Genomic DNA, 14,082 nt, shown 5'->3' on the forward strand with positions numbered 1-14,082 from the left:
GTAGTGGAGGGGTGACTGTAGTGGAGGGGTGACTGTAGTGGAGGGGTGACTGGGGATGGGTGACTGGGGAGGGGTGACTAGTGGAGGGGTGACTGTGGGGAGGGGTGACTGTGGGGAGGGGTGACTGTAGTGCAGGGGTGACTGTGGGGAGGGGTGACTCTGGGGTGACTAGTGCAGGGGTGACTCTGGGGTGACTGTAGTGCAGGGGTGACTCTGGGGTGACTGTAGTGCAGGGGTGACTCTGGGGTGACTCTGGGGTGACTGTAGTGCAGGGGTGACTCTGGGGTGACTCTGGGGTGACTGTAGTGCAGGGGTGACTCTGGGGTGACTCTGGGGTGACTGTAGTGCAGGGGTGACTCTGGGGTGACTCTGGGGTGACTGTAGTGCAGGGGTGGCTCTGGGGTGACTCTGGGGTGACTGTAGTGCAGGGGTGACTCTGGGGTGACTGTAGTGCAGGGGTGACTCTGGGGTGACTCTGGGGTGACTGTAGTGCAGGGGTGACTCTGGGGTGACTGTAGTGCAGGGGTGACTCTGGGGTGACTGTGGTGCAGGGGTGACTCTGGGGTGACTGTAGTGCAGGGGTGACTCTGGGGTGACTCTGGGGTGACTGTAGTGCAGGGGTGACTCTGGGGTGACTCTGGGGTGACTGTAGTGCAGGGGTGACTCTGGGGTGACTCTGGGGTGACTGTAGTGCAGGGGTGGCTCTGGGGTGACTCTGGGGTGACTGTAGTGCAGGGGTGACTCTGGGGTGACTGTAGTGCAGGGGTGGCTCTGGGGTGACTCTGGGTGACTGTAGTGCAGGGGTGACTCTGGGGTGGCTCTGGGGTGACTGTAGTGCAGGGGTGACTCTGGGGTGACTCTGGGGTGACTAGTGCAGGGGTGACTCTGGGGTGACTCTGGGGTGACTAGTGCAGGGGTGACTCTGGGGTGACTCTGGGGTGACTGTAGTGCAGGGGTGACTCTGGGGTGACTCTGGGGTGACTAGTGCAGGGGTGACTCTGGGGTGACTCTGGGGTGACTGTAGTGCAGGGGTGACTCTGGGGTGACTGTAGTGCAGGGGTGACTCTGGGGTGACTCTGGGGTGACTGTAGTGCAGGGGTGACTCTGGGGTGACTCTGGGGTGACTGTAGTGCAGGGGTGACTCTGGGGTGACTGTAGTGCAGGGGTGACTCTGGGGTGACTGTAGTGCAGGGGTGACTCTGGGGTGACTGTGGTGCAGGGGTGACTCTGGGGTGGCTCTGGGGTGGCTCTGGGGTGGCTCTGGGGTGACTCTGGGGTGGCTCTGGGGTGGCTCTGGGGTGACTGTAGTGCAGGGGTGGCTCTGGGGTGACTGTGGTGCAGGGGTGACTCTGGGGTGGCTCTGGGGTGACTCTGGGGTGGCTCTGGGGTGACTCTGGGGTGGCTCTGGGGTGACTCTGGGGTGACTGTAGTGCAGGGGTGGCTCTGGGGTGGCTCTGGGGTGACTCTGGGGTGGCTCTGGGGTGGCTCTGGGGTGACTGTAGTGCAGGGGTGGCTCTGGGGTGACTCTGGGGTGGCTCTGGGGTGACTCTGGGGTGACTCTGGGGTGGCTCTGGGGTGACTCTGGGGTGGCTCTGGGGTGACTCTGGGGTGACTCTGGGGTGGCTCTGGGGTGGCTCTGGGGTGACTCTGGGGTGGCTCTGGGTGACTCTGGGGTGACTGTAGTGCAGGGGTGGCTCTGGGGTGACTCTGGGGTGACTCTGGGGTGGCTCTGGGGTGGCTCTGGGGTGACTCTGGGGTGGCTCTGGGGTGACTCTGGGGTGGCTCTGGGGTGACTCTGGGGTGACTCTGGGGTGACTCTGGGGTGGCTCTGGGGTGACTCTGGGGTGACTGTAGTGCAGGGGTGGCTCTGGGGTGGCTCTGGGTGACTCTGGGGCAGCGCCCGGCCCCGCGCACGGACAGGCCTCCGCCCGGCCCTGCGCCCGCTCCTGGGCGGAGCCCCGGGCCGGCCCCGCCCCTGCGCGGCGGCGGTGACCCAGAAACGCGTCCCCGGCGGCCGCCGCCGCCTCCGCGCGCCCGCGGCCCGAGGCCCCGCCCGCCGCGCGGCCCCGCCCGGCCGGCCCCTCGGCGCGGGCGCGCGCGGGCGCGGGGGCGCGCGGAGGCTGCGCGCGGGCTCCGGCGGCGGCGGCGGCGGCGGCGGCTCGGCCATATTTGATGGTTTTGTTGCGGCCGGGCTCCCGGAGCTCCCGGAGGCGCGGAGGCCGCGGCCGCCCCGGGCGGAGAGGACCGGGCGCGTCACCAACATGGCGCCGGGGCCCCGGGCGCGGGCGGCGTAGCGCGGGCGGCGCCGCGGGCCGCCGGACCCCGCGGACCGGGCCGGCATGGTGTGCGGACGCTGAGCGCCGGCTCCGGACCAGTAAGTCCCGCGCGGCGCGGCCCCGGGCGGCGGGCCGGGCCGGGCGTTGGCGGCTCGCGCCCCGGGGCGTTGGGCGGCGGCGGCGGCGGACAGGTGGCGGCGGCGGGCGGCGCAGGTACGGCGGCGGCCCGGGCCCGCACCCGCCGCCGGCTCGTCCCGCGCGGGCCCCGCGGCGCCGGAGCCCGGCCCGCCGCGCACTCGGCCGGCGGGGCCGCGCACGTGTCCGGGGCCCGTGCGTGCGTCCGCGGGCGGCTCGCGGCCGGGCGGCCGGAGCGGAGCCTCCGCCGAGGAGCCCCGGCGGCCCCGCCCGGCTGCGCGGCCCGGGGCGGGGCGGGGCGGCGGCGCGGCGGGAGGCAGGTGCACGGCCGCGGGGGCCGCGGGGGCCGCGGGGGCCGGGGCGCGCGGCGCGAAGGCCTCGCTCCGGCCGGGCGGGCGGGAGGCGCACGTGCGGGGCCGCGGGCCGACTCGGCGGCGCCGCGTCAGGTAACGGACCCCGCGGCGCGGCCCGGCGGCCCGCACAAAGCCCGCGCCCGGCCCCGCGTCCCCAGGCCGCGTCGAGGCGCACCGGGCCGAGCGGATGGCGCAGCCGGCGGCGGCGGGGCGGGGCGGGGGGACGCGGGGCCGGGCGGGACCCGGCTCGGGCGCTTCCCGCCCGCGGCGGCGCCTGGGGGAGCCGGGGCCGGGGCGGGCGGGGGGCGGGGGCGGCGCCGCGGAGGGCGGGCGGGCGGCCCGCGGGCCCCGGGAGCCCCCCTCGGGGACCCCGGCGGCCCCGCCCCGCGCCGGCGCCGCGGCGCGCGGGCAAAACGCGGGCGATTTAAACGGACGCGCGCCCTGGCGCCGCCGCCCGGCCGTTGGGAGGCGGCCTGGCGGGCCGGAGCCGGCAGCGGCCCGCGATCCGGTCCCCGTCCCCCGTCCCCCCCCCCACCCCTGTTCCCCCTCCCCGTCCCCTGTTCCCCCCCCAGTCCCCCCCCGTCCCCCCCCACCCCTGTTCCCCCTCCCCGTCCCCTGTTCCCCCTTCCCGTCCCCCCGTCCCCCTCCCCACCCCTGTTCCCCCTTCCCGTCCCGCTCCCCCCCCGCCCCCCTCCCCACCCCTGTTCCCCCTTCCCGTCCCCCCCGTCCCCCTCCCCACCCCTGTTCCCCCTTCCCGTCCCCCCGTCCCCCCCGTCCCCCTCCCCACCCCTGTTCCCCCTTCCCGTCCCCCCGTCCCCCCCCGTCCCCCTCCCCACCCCTGTTCCCCCTTCCCGTCCCCCCCCCGTCCCCCCCGTCCCCCTCCCCACCCCTGTTCCCCCTTCCCGTCCCCCCCGTCCCCCTCCCCACCCCCATTTCCCCCCCCCGTCCCCCTCCCCGTCCCGCTCCCCCCCCCGTCCCCCTCCCCACCCGTTTCCCACCCGTTTCCCCCATCCCCCTCCCCGTCCCGCTCCCCCCGTTCCCCTCCCCCCTGTTTCCCCCCCCCCTCGTCCCCTTCCGGCCCCCCTCCCCGGCCCAGTGCAGCCCTGGGGCGCCTGGCCCCTCCTGAAAGTGACCTTGGGCTGCTGGGGGCTGTTGTGGCCGAAGGGGCGGCGTCCTCAGGGTCCGGGAAGGATTGGCCTTAGCCCTGTGGACAGGGGTGTGTGTGCGTGTGTGTGCCTCTATACATGTGTGTGAGTACACCTGCACACCTTCACACATGCAGGTGTGTGTCCACATGTGCACATACAGTTTCACACATGTATGTACACATGGACACGCATGTGCACATAGACACCTTCACACATGCAGCTGTATGTGCATGTGGACACACATGTGCACATAGACACACATGCAGCTGTATGTGCATGTGGACACGCATGTGCACATAGACACCTTCACACACGCAGCTGTATGTGCACGTGGACACACGCATGTGCACATAGACACACATGCAGCTGTATGTGCATGTGGACACGCATGTGCACATAGACACACATGCAGCTGTATGTGCACGTGGACACACGCATGTGCACATAGACACACATGCAGCTGTATGTGCGCGCAGACACACACATGTGCACATAGACACCTTCACACATGCAGCTGTATGTGCGCATGGACACACGCCTGTGCACATAGACACCTTCACACATGCAGCTGTATGTGTGTGTGGACACACATGCATGTGCACATAGACACGCAGCTGTATGTGCGTGTGGACACACATGTGCACATAGACACCTTCACACATGCAGCTGTATGTGCGCACAGACACACATGCATGTGCACATAGACACCTTCACACATGCAGCTGTATGTACGCATGGACACACATGCATGTGCACATCCTGGCCCGGCTGTGAGGGCCCTGTGAAGTGAATTCTGGGGAGCCGAGGCCACTGTGGCCCAGCCCAACCCTGCAGACTCAGGGCGTGATGCTGGGGACTCATGAGCCCCGGATTAAAAAGTGATAGCAGTGTGGCGGAAGTGACACATGGTCCCATGTGTGAGCAGGTGTGAGTGAACTGCGGGCTCACCTCGCAGAAGCCCTTGAGAGGCCTGGCCCCCGGGGCTCTGGTGATGAGGGCATCTTCAACACACAGTCACGGGGCTGCAGACCAGTCAGACCCTCAGAACCCCAACAGTGCTGATGGCCAGACCCTCAGAACCCCAACAGTGCTGACCGATCAGACCCTTAGGACCCCAACAGTGCTGATGGATCAGACCCTCAGAACCCCAACAGTGCTGACTGATCAGACCCTTAGAACCCCAACAGTGCTGATCCAGACCCTCAGAACCCCAACAGTGCTGACCCAGACCCTCAGAACCCCAACAGTGCTGACTGATCAGACCCTCAGAGCCCCAACAGTGCTGACCCAGACCCTCAGAACCCCAACAGTGCTGATGGGTCAGACCCTCAGAACCCCAACAGTGCTGACTGATCAGACCCTCAGAACCCCAACAGTGCTGACCCAGACCCTCAGAACCCCAACAGTGCTGATGGGTCAGACCCTCAGAACCCCAACAGTGCTGACTGATCAGACCCTTAGAACCCCAACAGTGCTGACCCAGACCCTCAGAACCCCAACAGTGCTGATGGGTCAGACCCTCAGAACCCCAACAGTGCTGACCCAGACCCTCAGAACCCCAACAGTGCTGACCCAGACCCTCAGAACCCCAACAGTGCTGACTGATCAGACCCTCAGAGCCCCAACAGTGCTGACTGATCAGACCCTCAGAACCCCAACAGTGCTGACCCAGACCCTCAGAACCCCAACAGTGCTGACCCAGACCCTCAGAACCCCAACAGTGCTGATGGGTCAGACCCTCAGAACCCCACCCCAACAGTGCTGACTGATCAGACCCTCAGAGCCCCAACAGTGCTGACCCAGACCCTCAGAACCCCAACAGTGCTGATGATCCTCAGAACCCCAACAGTGCTGACCCAGACCCTCAGAACCCCAACAGTGCTGACCCAGACCCTCAGAACCCCAACAGTGCTGACCCAGACCCTCAGAACCCCAACAGTGCTGACCCAGACCCTCAGAACCCCAACAGTGCTGACCCAGACCCTCAGAGCCCCAACAGTGCTGACTGATCAGACCCTCAGAACCCCAACAGTGCTGACTGATCAGACCCTCAGAGCCCCAACAGTGCTGACCCAGACCCTTAGAATCCCAACAGTGCTGACCCAGACCCTCAGAACCCCAGCAGTGCTGACTGATCAGACCCTCAGAACCCCAACAGTGCTGATGACCCTCAGAACCCCAACAGTGCTGAAATCCCTCAGAACCCCAACAGTGCTGATGATCCTCAGAACCCCAACAGTGCTGACCCAGACCCTCAGAACCCCAACAGTGCTGACTGATCAGACCCTCAGAACCCCAACAGTGCTGACCCAGACCCTCAGAACCCCAACAGTGCTGACCCAGACCCTCAGAGCCCCAACAGTGCTGACTGATCAGACCCTCAGAACCCCAACAGTGCTGATGATCCTCAGAACACCAACAGTGCTGAAATCCCTCAGAACACCAACAGTGCTGACGGCCAGACCCTCAGAACCCCAACTGTGCTGACATGATTAAAAAACTGGGACATTGGTTGTGCTTTCCCTTTAGAAAACACCTGAGAGGGTTTTTTGCCTCCTGCCTCCCTCGGGAGGTGGGTTGCCTGCCGGGGTCCCCCATTCCAGTCTGGGGTCCAAGTGCTGCTTGCCCTCTCCCCTCCCCTCTCCCTTCCCCTCTCTTCTCTCCTCCTTGCCCTCTCCCCCTTTCTTCCCCCTCCTCCCTCTTCCCATTACAGTTGGTGCTCTGTGGTCTGCATGCCAAGTAAGCCCAGTTTTCCAGGAGGTTATACGAGTGTCTTCTTGAGGAAGGTGGACTTTAGGAAACACTTCTGGCGGCGCGGGCCTGGCTTGGTAAGCCAGGGAGAGCTGTCTCAGTTTTTCATCGCTTTCCCCTCTCACTAACTACCTTAGAAAACTGGCACTGTACCATGAGTGAATAGTCGGACTCCTCACACCTTTTTTTTTACATTTTAACATAATGAGTTTGCTTAGAATTACTTTTTTTCTTAAAAGGCACTAGGAGTCTGGTGGCAACATTGAAAATGTTTTAATTCCTAAGAAAGTAGATTTTCTTTAAAGGTTCAGTGTTCCCTTTTTACCCACTTTTAGTCTTTTTTCACACTCTGATCCTGTATATAAAATTTAGGGCTGGTTGTGTGTTACTGTGTAGTGTGCTATGTATCATTGGAAGGCCCTGAGTTTGATAACCAGTAAAAAGAAGTGTAAGTTTGGGTAATGGGGTATTTTTATCCTTAGAATATATCTGTGTTGAGATTTCATTGCAAGTCTTTTGTCATTTCTCTGGTATACTTTTCACACAAACACTTCGTGCGTCAGGAGGCTGTGTGTTGTGGTTTCTGGTTTTTAATGTCTTTTTTAGCAGTTGGTCTGTCTTGGTGAGCGCAGTGGTGCTCATGATGTTGAGGGGAAGAGCCGCTGGTGCTGGCCTGGACATGTGGGCAGTCTCCTCCAGCCCTGGCTTGAGTGGCCTTCCTCAAAGCACAGGTCCTTACTCAAGACCAGATACGTGGTGTCTGATATACAACAAATGTCCAAAGGTGGATTCTTAGTATTGTCGTGGATGGAGACCAGTCTGTGGCATGTTGGAGAGAAGGGGGAGGGGGCGCCCGCCTTGTCCTGGGGCTTATCTCAGGGCCCAGGCTCTGTCCCTGAGTTTCATCAAGGCTGGTGCTGTTTGCCGGTTTATTGGAGATGAGTCTCATGGACTTTCCTGCCCAAGCTGGCTTTGAACCATGATCCTCAGCTCTCAGCTTCCTGAGTTCTAGGATTACAGGTGCAGGCCACTTGTGCCCAGCTCAGAGCAAACTTTTGACTTGTTAAGTGAGAACCAGAGTTGGGCGTGAGATGGTTGAGGGCAATTTGGTGCCGGGAGAGAAGGTAGAGCGAAGCCTGCATACTGCACTGAGCACGGCCACCATCCCTACGAGTTTATTAAAATGTCAGGTTCTCTCTAGTTTATTTGTTGAAGAAATTAAAAGTAGGTTGCTCTGTTGAAAGCACTAAGATTGGACAATAATTATTCTCCACAGACTTTTTCTGGTGAGGTTTGAACTCAGGACCTTGGTCTTGCTGGGAAGGTACACTACCACTTGAGCTATGATCTCAACCTATTTTGCTTTGGTTATTTTTCAGAGAAGGTCTGCATCCTTTGCCTAGACCTGGGCTTGGACAGTGATCTTCCTACCTATGTCTCCCATGTGGTTGGGTGACAGTCTGCCCTACGCAGCCTTTCTTTGCGGGTTTCTCTTGTTGAGATGGGGTTTCCCTAACTCTCTGTGTGAGTGTGTGCTGTAGGTATTCCTTAGGGTTCACAGACAGCACTGTCATCTGCTGAGGCACAGGAGTCTGGAAGACCTTTCCTGAGAAGACTTAGTTTTATCACAGCACACTCTGCAGGTGAGACAGTTGTGTTCATGAGAAAAGATAATTAATGGGCCTGTGGGCCAGTGAAACTTGATGAACACTGAAATGTGAATTTTTGTGTGCTTTTTGTGTGTCATGAAATGTGAGCTTGATGTGCTTTTCGCACGTCATGGACAGTCTTTATTCTCTCCTGATTTTTGAAGATATGTGAAAAACCATTCTTTACCAAGGGCTGTTCCAAACCAAGCTTTTGACCCTGATTTATAATGAAACACCTGGTCACCTGCATGTTTTCTGTTGGTGGCTGATAACTCTTTCTTGCAGGGACCTGAAGAAACACCTTGAAGGTAGAAGTTTGGTAAATATGTTGGTAGTTGGCTAGTTTGAGATTTTTTAGTCCTAGTTGTTCTAGAATTGGGCAGGTAACGCGTGTGTCATTGCGTGAGGGTCGTAGGTCTTGGTTGCACTTGTGCAGTGTCCGCCAGGGCCCTGTCTGTGTACGGGTGTGCCCTTGAGGGCTGACTGTCCCCTGGGGGAGGTGAGTGGAGGGCTGGTGCCTGCTAACAAAAGTGGAGCTGCTGTGGTTGCGTAGAAGGCTGGAGCCCACCGCCAGCTCTGCTGGGCTCACTGTCCTCACTCCCGCGTGCCAGGCCCGGCCGGCTCCATGGATGCTCTTCAGTGCCCACTGGAAGGGCACCGTGGCCTGCCCTCTAGACAACCCTCAATGGTTAGTTCTGGAAGCTGTCAGCTGGTCTTGGGTTTTGCTGTTCATTTTGCCCATTTCCTCCAGATTGCTGACCCTGTGCAGAATTGAGTGTGCTTGTCTTTGAAATCAGGAAGTGTGTTGTGCTTGATCTCTGAAATCTCTAGTTCTTCAAGTAGGGTCTTACATGTTTCTTTGGGGAGAGTCCTGTGGACACAGTCCTGTGGTCTGATGCCTTTCAGCACTAGCCACAGCAAGTACTTTGCAGGCCTTGCTAGTAGTTTTCAGACCATGATAACAACGACTTGTTTGATTGTGATGGAATGCTTGTTTTCATTGGTAACTCAGGTGAGCGTGGTTGCAGTTTTTAGTAAATGTGCTATCTAGGTCTTTTAGTAGACAATGTTGGACGTTTGGCTCTGTCTGAGGCAGTAACTTTATAAATTTCTGGTGACTGGGCATTGTTAGTAGTAACTGATAGTTTCTGATAACCGGCTGTAATCAAGGAACAGAGTTATTCAGATCAGGTGCATTTTGATCAGCACATGTTGTATATAATTGTCATTCACTGTTTTGAGTCTGATGTCTACAGAAACCTTGTATGTCCTGTCTAAAAACATCTGGTTTAACATTTAAAAATCTGAAAATTACCCTGCAGATGCTTGGATTGGCTTAGATGACACAGTAGGCTAGCATATTTCCCAACCTTCCTTTTCCCATGGTCTGTCTAGCTCTCTCTCAAATGTTCCTGGTTTGACACGTGTGCATGCGTGTGCGTCCTCAACCATGTGCCTGTGATGTCACAGGCAATGTGTAAGATAAAACCTAGTTCAGAGACTCCAGAGCAGAATGGAGCACCAACTTAACAATTTCAGTGAAGTGGTTAGAAAGTGAAGATTGGCATGAAGGAGTCCGGGAGGGAGAGTAGTGAGAGGGCACACCACAGGCTCTGGCTCTGGCTCTGGTGAGGCAGCCGTGGTACGGGCACCTCACCTGTTCAGTGTCCTGTTACTCACGTGCCTGTTACAGCTGCTCAGGAGCAGTGAGCGGGCCCTCACGTGGCTGTCACGGGGCTGTCACACTGCCTGTGAGGTGAGCGTGCCTCTCACGTGGCTGTCACACTTGCTTGTGAGGTGAGCGTGGTTCTCACGTGGCTGTCACTGCTTGTGAGGTGAGCGTGGTTCTCACGGGGCTGTCACAGCTGCCTGTGAGGTGAGCGTGGTTCTCACGTGGCTGTCACTGCCTGTGAGGTGAGCGTGGTTCTCACGTGGCTGTCACTGCCTGTGAGGTGAGTGTGGTTCTCACGTGGCTGTCACTGCCTGTGAGGTGAGTGGTTCTCACGTGGCTGTCACTGCCTGTGAGGTGAGTGTGGTTCTCACGTGGCTGTCACTGCCTGTGAGGTGAGCGTGGTTCTCACGTGGCTGTCACACTTGCTTGTGAGATGAGCGTGGTTCTCACATGGCTGTCACACTTGCTTGTGAGGTGAGCGTGGTTCTCACGTGGCTGTCACACTTGCTTGTGAGGTGAGCGTGGTTCTCACGGGGCTGTCATAGCTGCCTGTGAGGTGAGCGTGGTTCTCATGTGGCTGTCACACCTGCCTGTGAGGTGAGCGTGGTTCTCACGTGGCTGTCACTGCTTGTGAGGTGAGCGTGCCTCTCACGTGGCTGTCACAGCTGCCTGTGAGGTGAGCGTGGTTCTCATGTGGCTGTCACTGCTTGTGAGGTGAGTGTGGTTCTCACGTGGCTGTCACTGCTTGTGAGGTGAGTGTGGTTCTCACGGGGCTGTCACAGCTGCCTGTGAGGTGAGTGTGGTTCTCATGTGGCTGTCACAGCTGCCTGTGAGGTGAGCGTGGTTCTCACGTGGCTGTCACTGCTTGTGAGGTGAGTGTGCCTCTCACGTGGCTGTCACTGCTTGTGAGGTGAGCGTGGTTCTCACGTGGCTGTCACTGCTTGTGAGGTGAGCGTGGTTCTCACGTGGCTGTCACACCTGCCTGTGAGGTGAGCGTGGTTCTCACGTGGCTGTCACACTGCCTGTGAGGTGAGTGTGGTTCTCACGTGGCTGTCACTGCTTGTGAGGTGAGCGTGGTTCTCACGTGGCTGTCACTGCCTGTGAGGTGAGCGTGGTTCTCACGTGGCTGTCACTGCCTGTGAGGTGAGCGTGCCTCTCACGTGGCTGTCACTGCTTGTGAGGTGAGTGTGGTTCTCACGTGGCTGTCACTGCTTGTGAGGTGAGTGTGGTTCTCACGTGGCTGTCACTGCTTGTGAGGTGACCGTGGTTCTCATGTGGCTGTCACAGCTGCCTGTGAGGTGAGCGTGGTTCTCACGTGGCTGTCACTGCTTGTGAGGTGAGTGTGGTTCTCACGTGGCTGTCACTGCTTGTGAGGTGAGTGTGGTTCTCACGTGGCTGTCGCTGCCTGTGAGGTGAGCGTGGTTCTCACGTGGCTGTCACTGCTTGTGAGGTGAGTGTGGTTCTCACGTGGCTGTCACTGCTTGTGAGGTGGTGAGCTTGGCTAGATTTTGCTCTGCTGGGGCATACTTACTTTTGAGGTAGTATTTTCTGCTTGTTTAGAGCTTTCATACAAGTAGTGTTGGGGTGCCAGGCCCTTGTGCACTGTGCGGTGTTCCTCTTGGCACCTAGGGAGCTGGGGTGACTTCTGAGCTGGAGAGGCACAGGGGTTGGTGATCTAGGCACACTCAGGACAGGGAAGGCATTTGCTTCAAGTTGTGGGGGCTTCCAGGTAGGTTTTGCAGCAAGGGTCAGGTGGTTGATGTTGGGGTGGTGGATTGTGGCGTTGCATCCTGCTCATACTCGGGGAGCAGGGGAAGGACCTCTGTGAAGGTTCACTTATCTCTTGGTAAATCCTTCTAAAACCTTACCAACATTTTTATTGTTGAGTTTCTCAAAAGAACATATAAAATGGTGCACATGTGGATCCTTGGCCTAAGTATTTGGGAGGATTAGCAGTTAGACGTTGTTTACTGTGCTTCTGGAAAATTTCCAGAGGCCTTGCAGAAGAAGAGCTTCTTTGGTAGTACTGGTGATGGGTGTGCACAGACACGTGAATGAAGTAGAAATCCTGAAAGGCTGTGGACTAGAGAATGGAAATCCTGAAAGACTGTGGACCGAAGTGGAAATCCTGAAAGACTGTGGACTGAGAAATGGAAATCCTGAAGACTGTGGGCTGGGAAGTGGAAATCCTGAGAGGCTGTGGACTGAGAAGTGGAAATCCTGAAAGACTGTGCACTGGGAGAAGTGGAAATCCTGAGAGGCTGTGGACTGGGAGAAGTGGAAATCCTGAAAGGCTGTGCACTGGGAAGTGGAAATCCTGAGAGGCTGTGGACTGGGAGAAGTGGAAATCCTGAAAGGCTGTGCACTGGGAAGTGGAAATCCTGAAAGACTATGGACCGAAGTGGAAATCCTGAAAGGCTGTGCACTGGGAAGTGGAAATCCTGAGAGACTGTGGACTGGGAGAAGTGGAAATCCTGAAAGACTGTGGACTGGGAGAAGTGGAAATCCTGAAAGACTGTGGGCTGGGAGAAGTGGAAATCCTGAAAGGCTGTGCACTGGGAGAAGTGGAAATCCTGAAAGGCTGTGCACTGGGAAATGGAAATCCTGAAAGGCTGTGGACTGGGGGAAGTGGAAATCCTGAGAGGCTGTGGACTGGGAAATGGAAATCCTGAAAGGCTGTGGACTGGGAGAAGTGGAAATCCTGAAAGGCTGTGCACTGGGAGAAGTGGAAATCCTGAAAGGCTGTGCACTGGGAGAAGTGGAAATCCTGAAAGGCTGTGCACTGGGAGAAGTGGAAATCCTGAAAGACTGTGGGCTGGGAGAAGTGGAAATCCTGAAAGGCTGTGCACTGGGAAATGGAAATCCTGAAAGGCTGTGCACTGGGAAGTGGAAATCCTGAAAGACTGTGCACTGGGAAGTGGAAATCCTGAAAGGCTGTGCACTGGGAAGTGGAAATCCTGAAAGGCTGTGCACTGGGAGAAGTGGAAATCCTGAAAGGCTGTGCACTGGGAGAAGTGGAAATCCTGAAAGGCTGTGCACTGGGAGAAGTGGAAATCCTGAAAGGCTGTGCACTGGGAAGTGGAAATCCTGAGAGGCTGTGCACTGGGAAGTGGAAATCCTGAGAGGCTGTGGGCTGGGAAGCTTGTGTACTATTGTATACAGAAGGGGGTTTGTTATCTAGAGACTGACTCTGGAAAGGATATCTGTGGATGAGATGAAGTTCAGTCACAGATGGCATCTTCCTTACAAAGGCAGTTGATGCCTCGTTCAGGTCGGCCTGGGAGGCCTAGAGCTCCTGGGTACTGGGTCTCAGTTCTGTGATGTAACCCAGGACCGCCGGCTTCATGGACGCATATCCGCCCAACTCTGGGTCTTGTGCTAGCACAGTGGTTCTCCGCTCCTCATCAGAAGCACTTGCGCACGTGTTCTGACCTCGACCAGAAGCACCTGCACCATGTGTTGTGACCCTTACCAGAAACGTCTGCATCATATATGTTGTGACCCCCACCGGAGGCCGTGACCCTCACTGGAAGCATCTACACATGAGCCCCTCACTGGAGGTGCCCACATTACGTGGTGCAATTCCCTGCCAGGACTTTTGGTGGGTGGGTGGGTGGGTGAGGGGCTTTGTACCTTTTAGACAGGACAGTACTCCTTCCTTTGGGGTGTATTGATCTGGCATTGAGGTGCAGACCCTGCAGAAAACACCCAGGACCGGTATGACTCACGCCCCTCTAGTCTGCCCACCCCAGCTGCCACTTCCTTTGTGCAGAGGGGTCAAAGCCCAGCTCTTGTAAGACTGGCCTTCTGTGTGGTCAGTTGTCCCTGTCCTGAGATGAGTGGGGGCATTGGGCATGGAAGTAGAACTTCTTAGCACACACTGAGACCTTGGAGAATTGCTGACTAACCGGTTGGCCCTCACTCCTAGAATAAGAGAGGGGTCTGGTTCAGGGTTCCTTCCTGTGCAGACACTGAGGGTCAGCAGATGGGGTCATTTCCATGACCCAACTCCCGGGTGTCAGGCAGTGTCTGGCACAAGCCCTGCCCCTCACCAGCACACAGGACATTCGGGTCTGGCTGTGAGGGAGTCTGAGGGGA

The 14,082-nt window shown here is 58.4% G+C and overlaps 1 protein-coding gene across 4 annotated transcripts in view; it reads left to right on the top strand.

Moving 5' to 3' along the window:
• Positions 1-14,082, top strand: part of LOC138811416 (protein Jade-1) — a 114,537-nt gene that overhangs the window by 68,976 nt on the left and 31,479 nt on the right. Inside the window, exon 1 of one of the 4 annotated variants that reach the window (XM_069999167.1) lies at positions 2,165-2,374. The exons of 2 other annotated variants lie outside the window; for them this stretch is intronic. The gene's annotated coding sequence lies outside the window, so the exon portion shown is untranslated. Of the gene's footprint in view, positions 1-2,164; positions 2,375-6,189; positions 6,741-14,082 lie in introns of those variants that run through there. One more of the 4 variants, XM_069999168.1, reaches the window with a different exon arrangement.

The sequence above is a fragment of the Dipodomys merriami genome, unplaced genomic scaffold, assembly GCF_024711535.1.
Source record: "Dipodomys merriami isolate MVZ:Mamm:240054 unplaced genomic scaffold, mDipMer1.0.p SCAF_525, whole genome shotgun sequence".
Lineage (NCBI taxonomy): Eukaryota > Metazoa > Chordata > Mammalia > Rodentia > Heteromyidae > Dipodomys > Dipodomys merriami.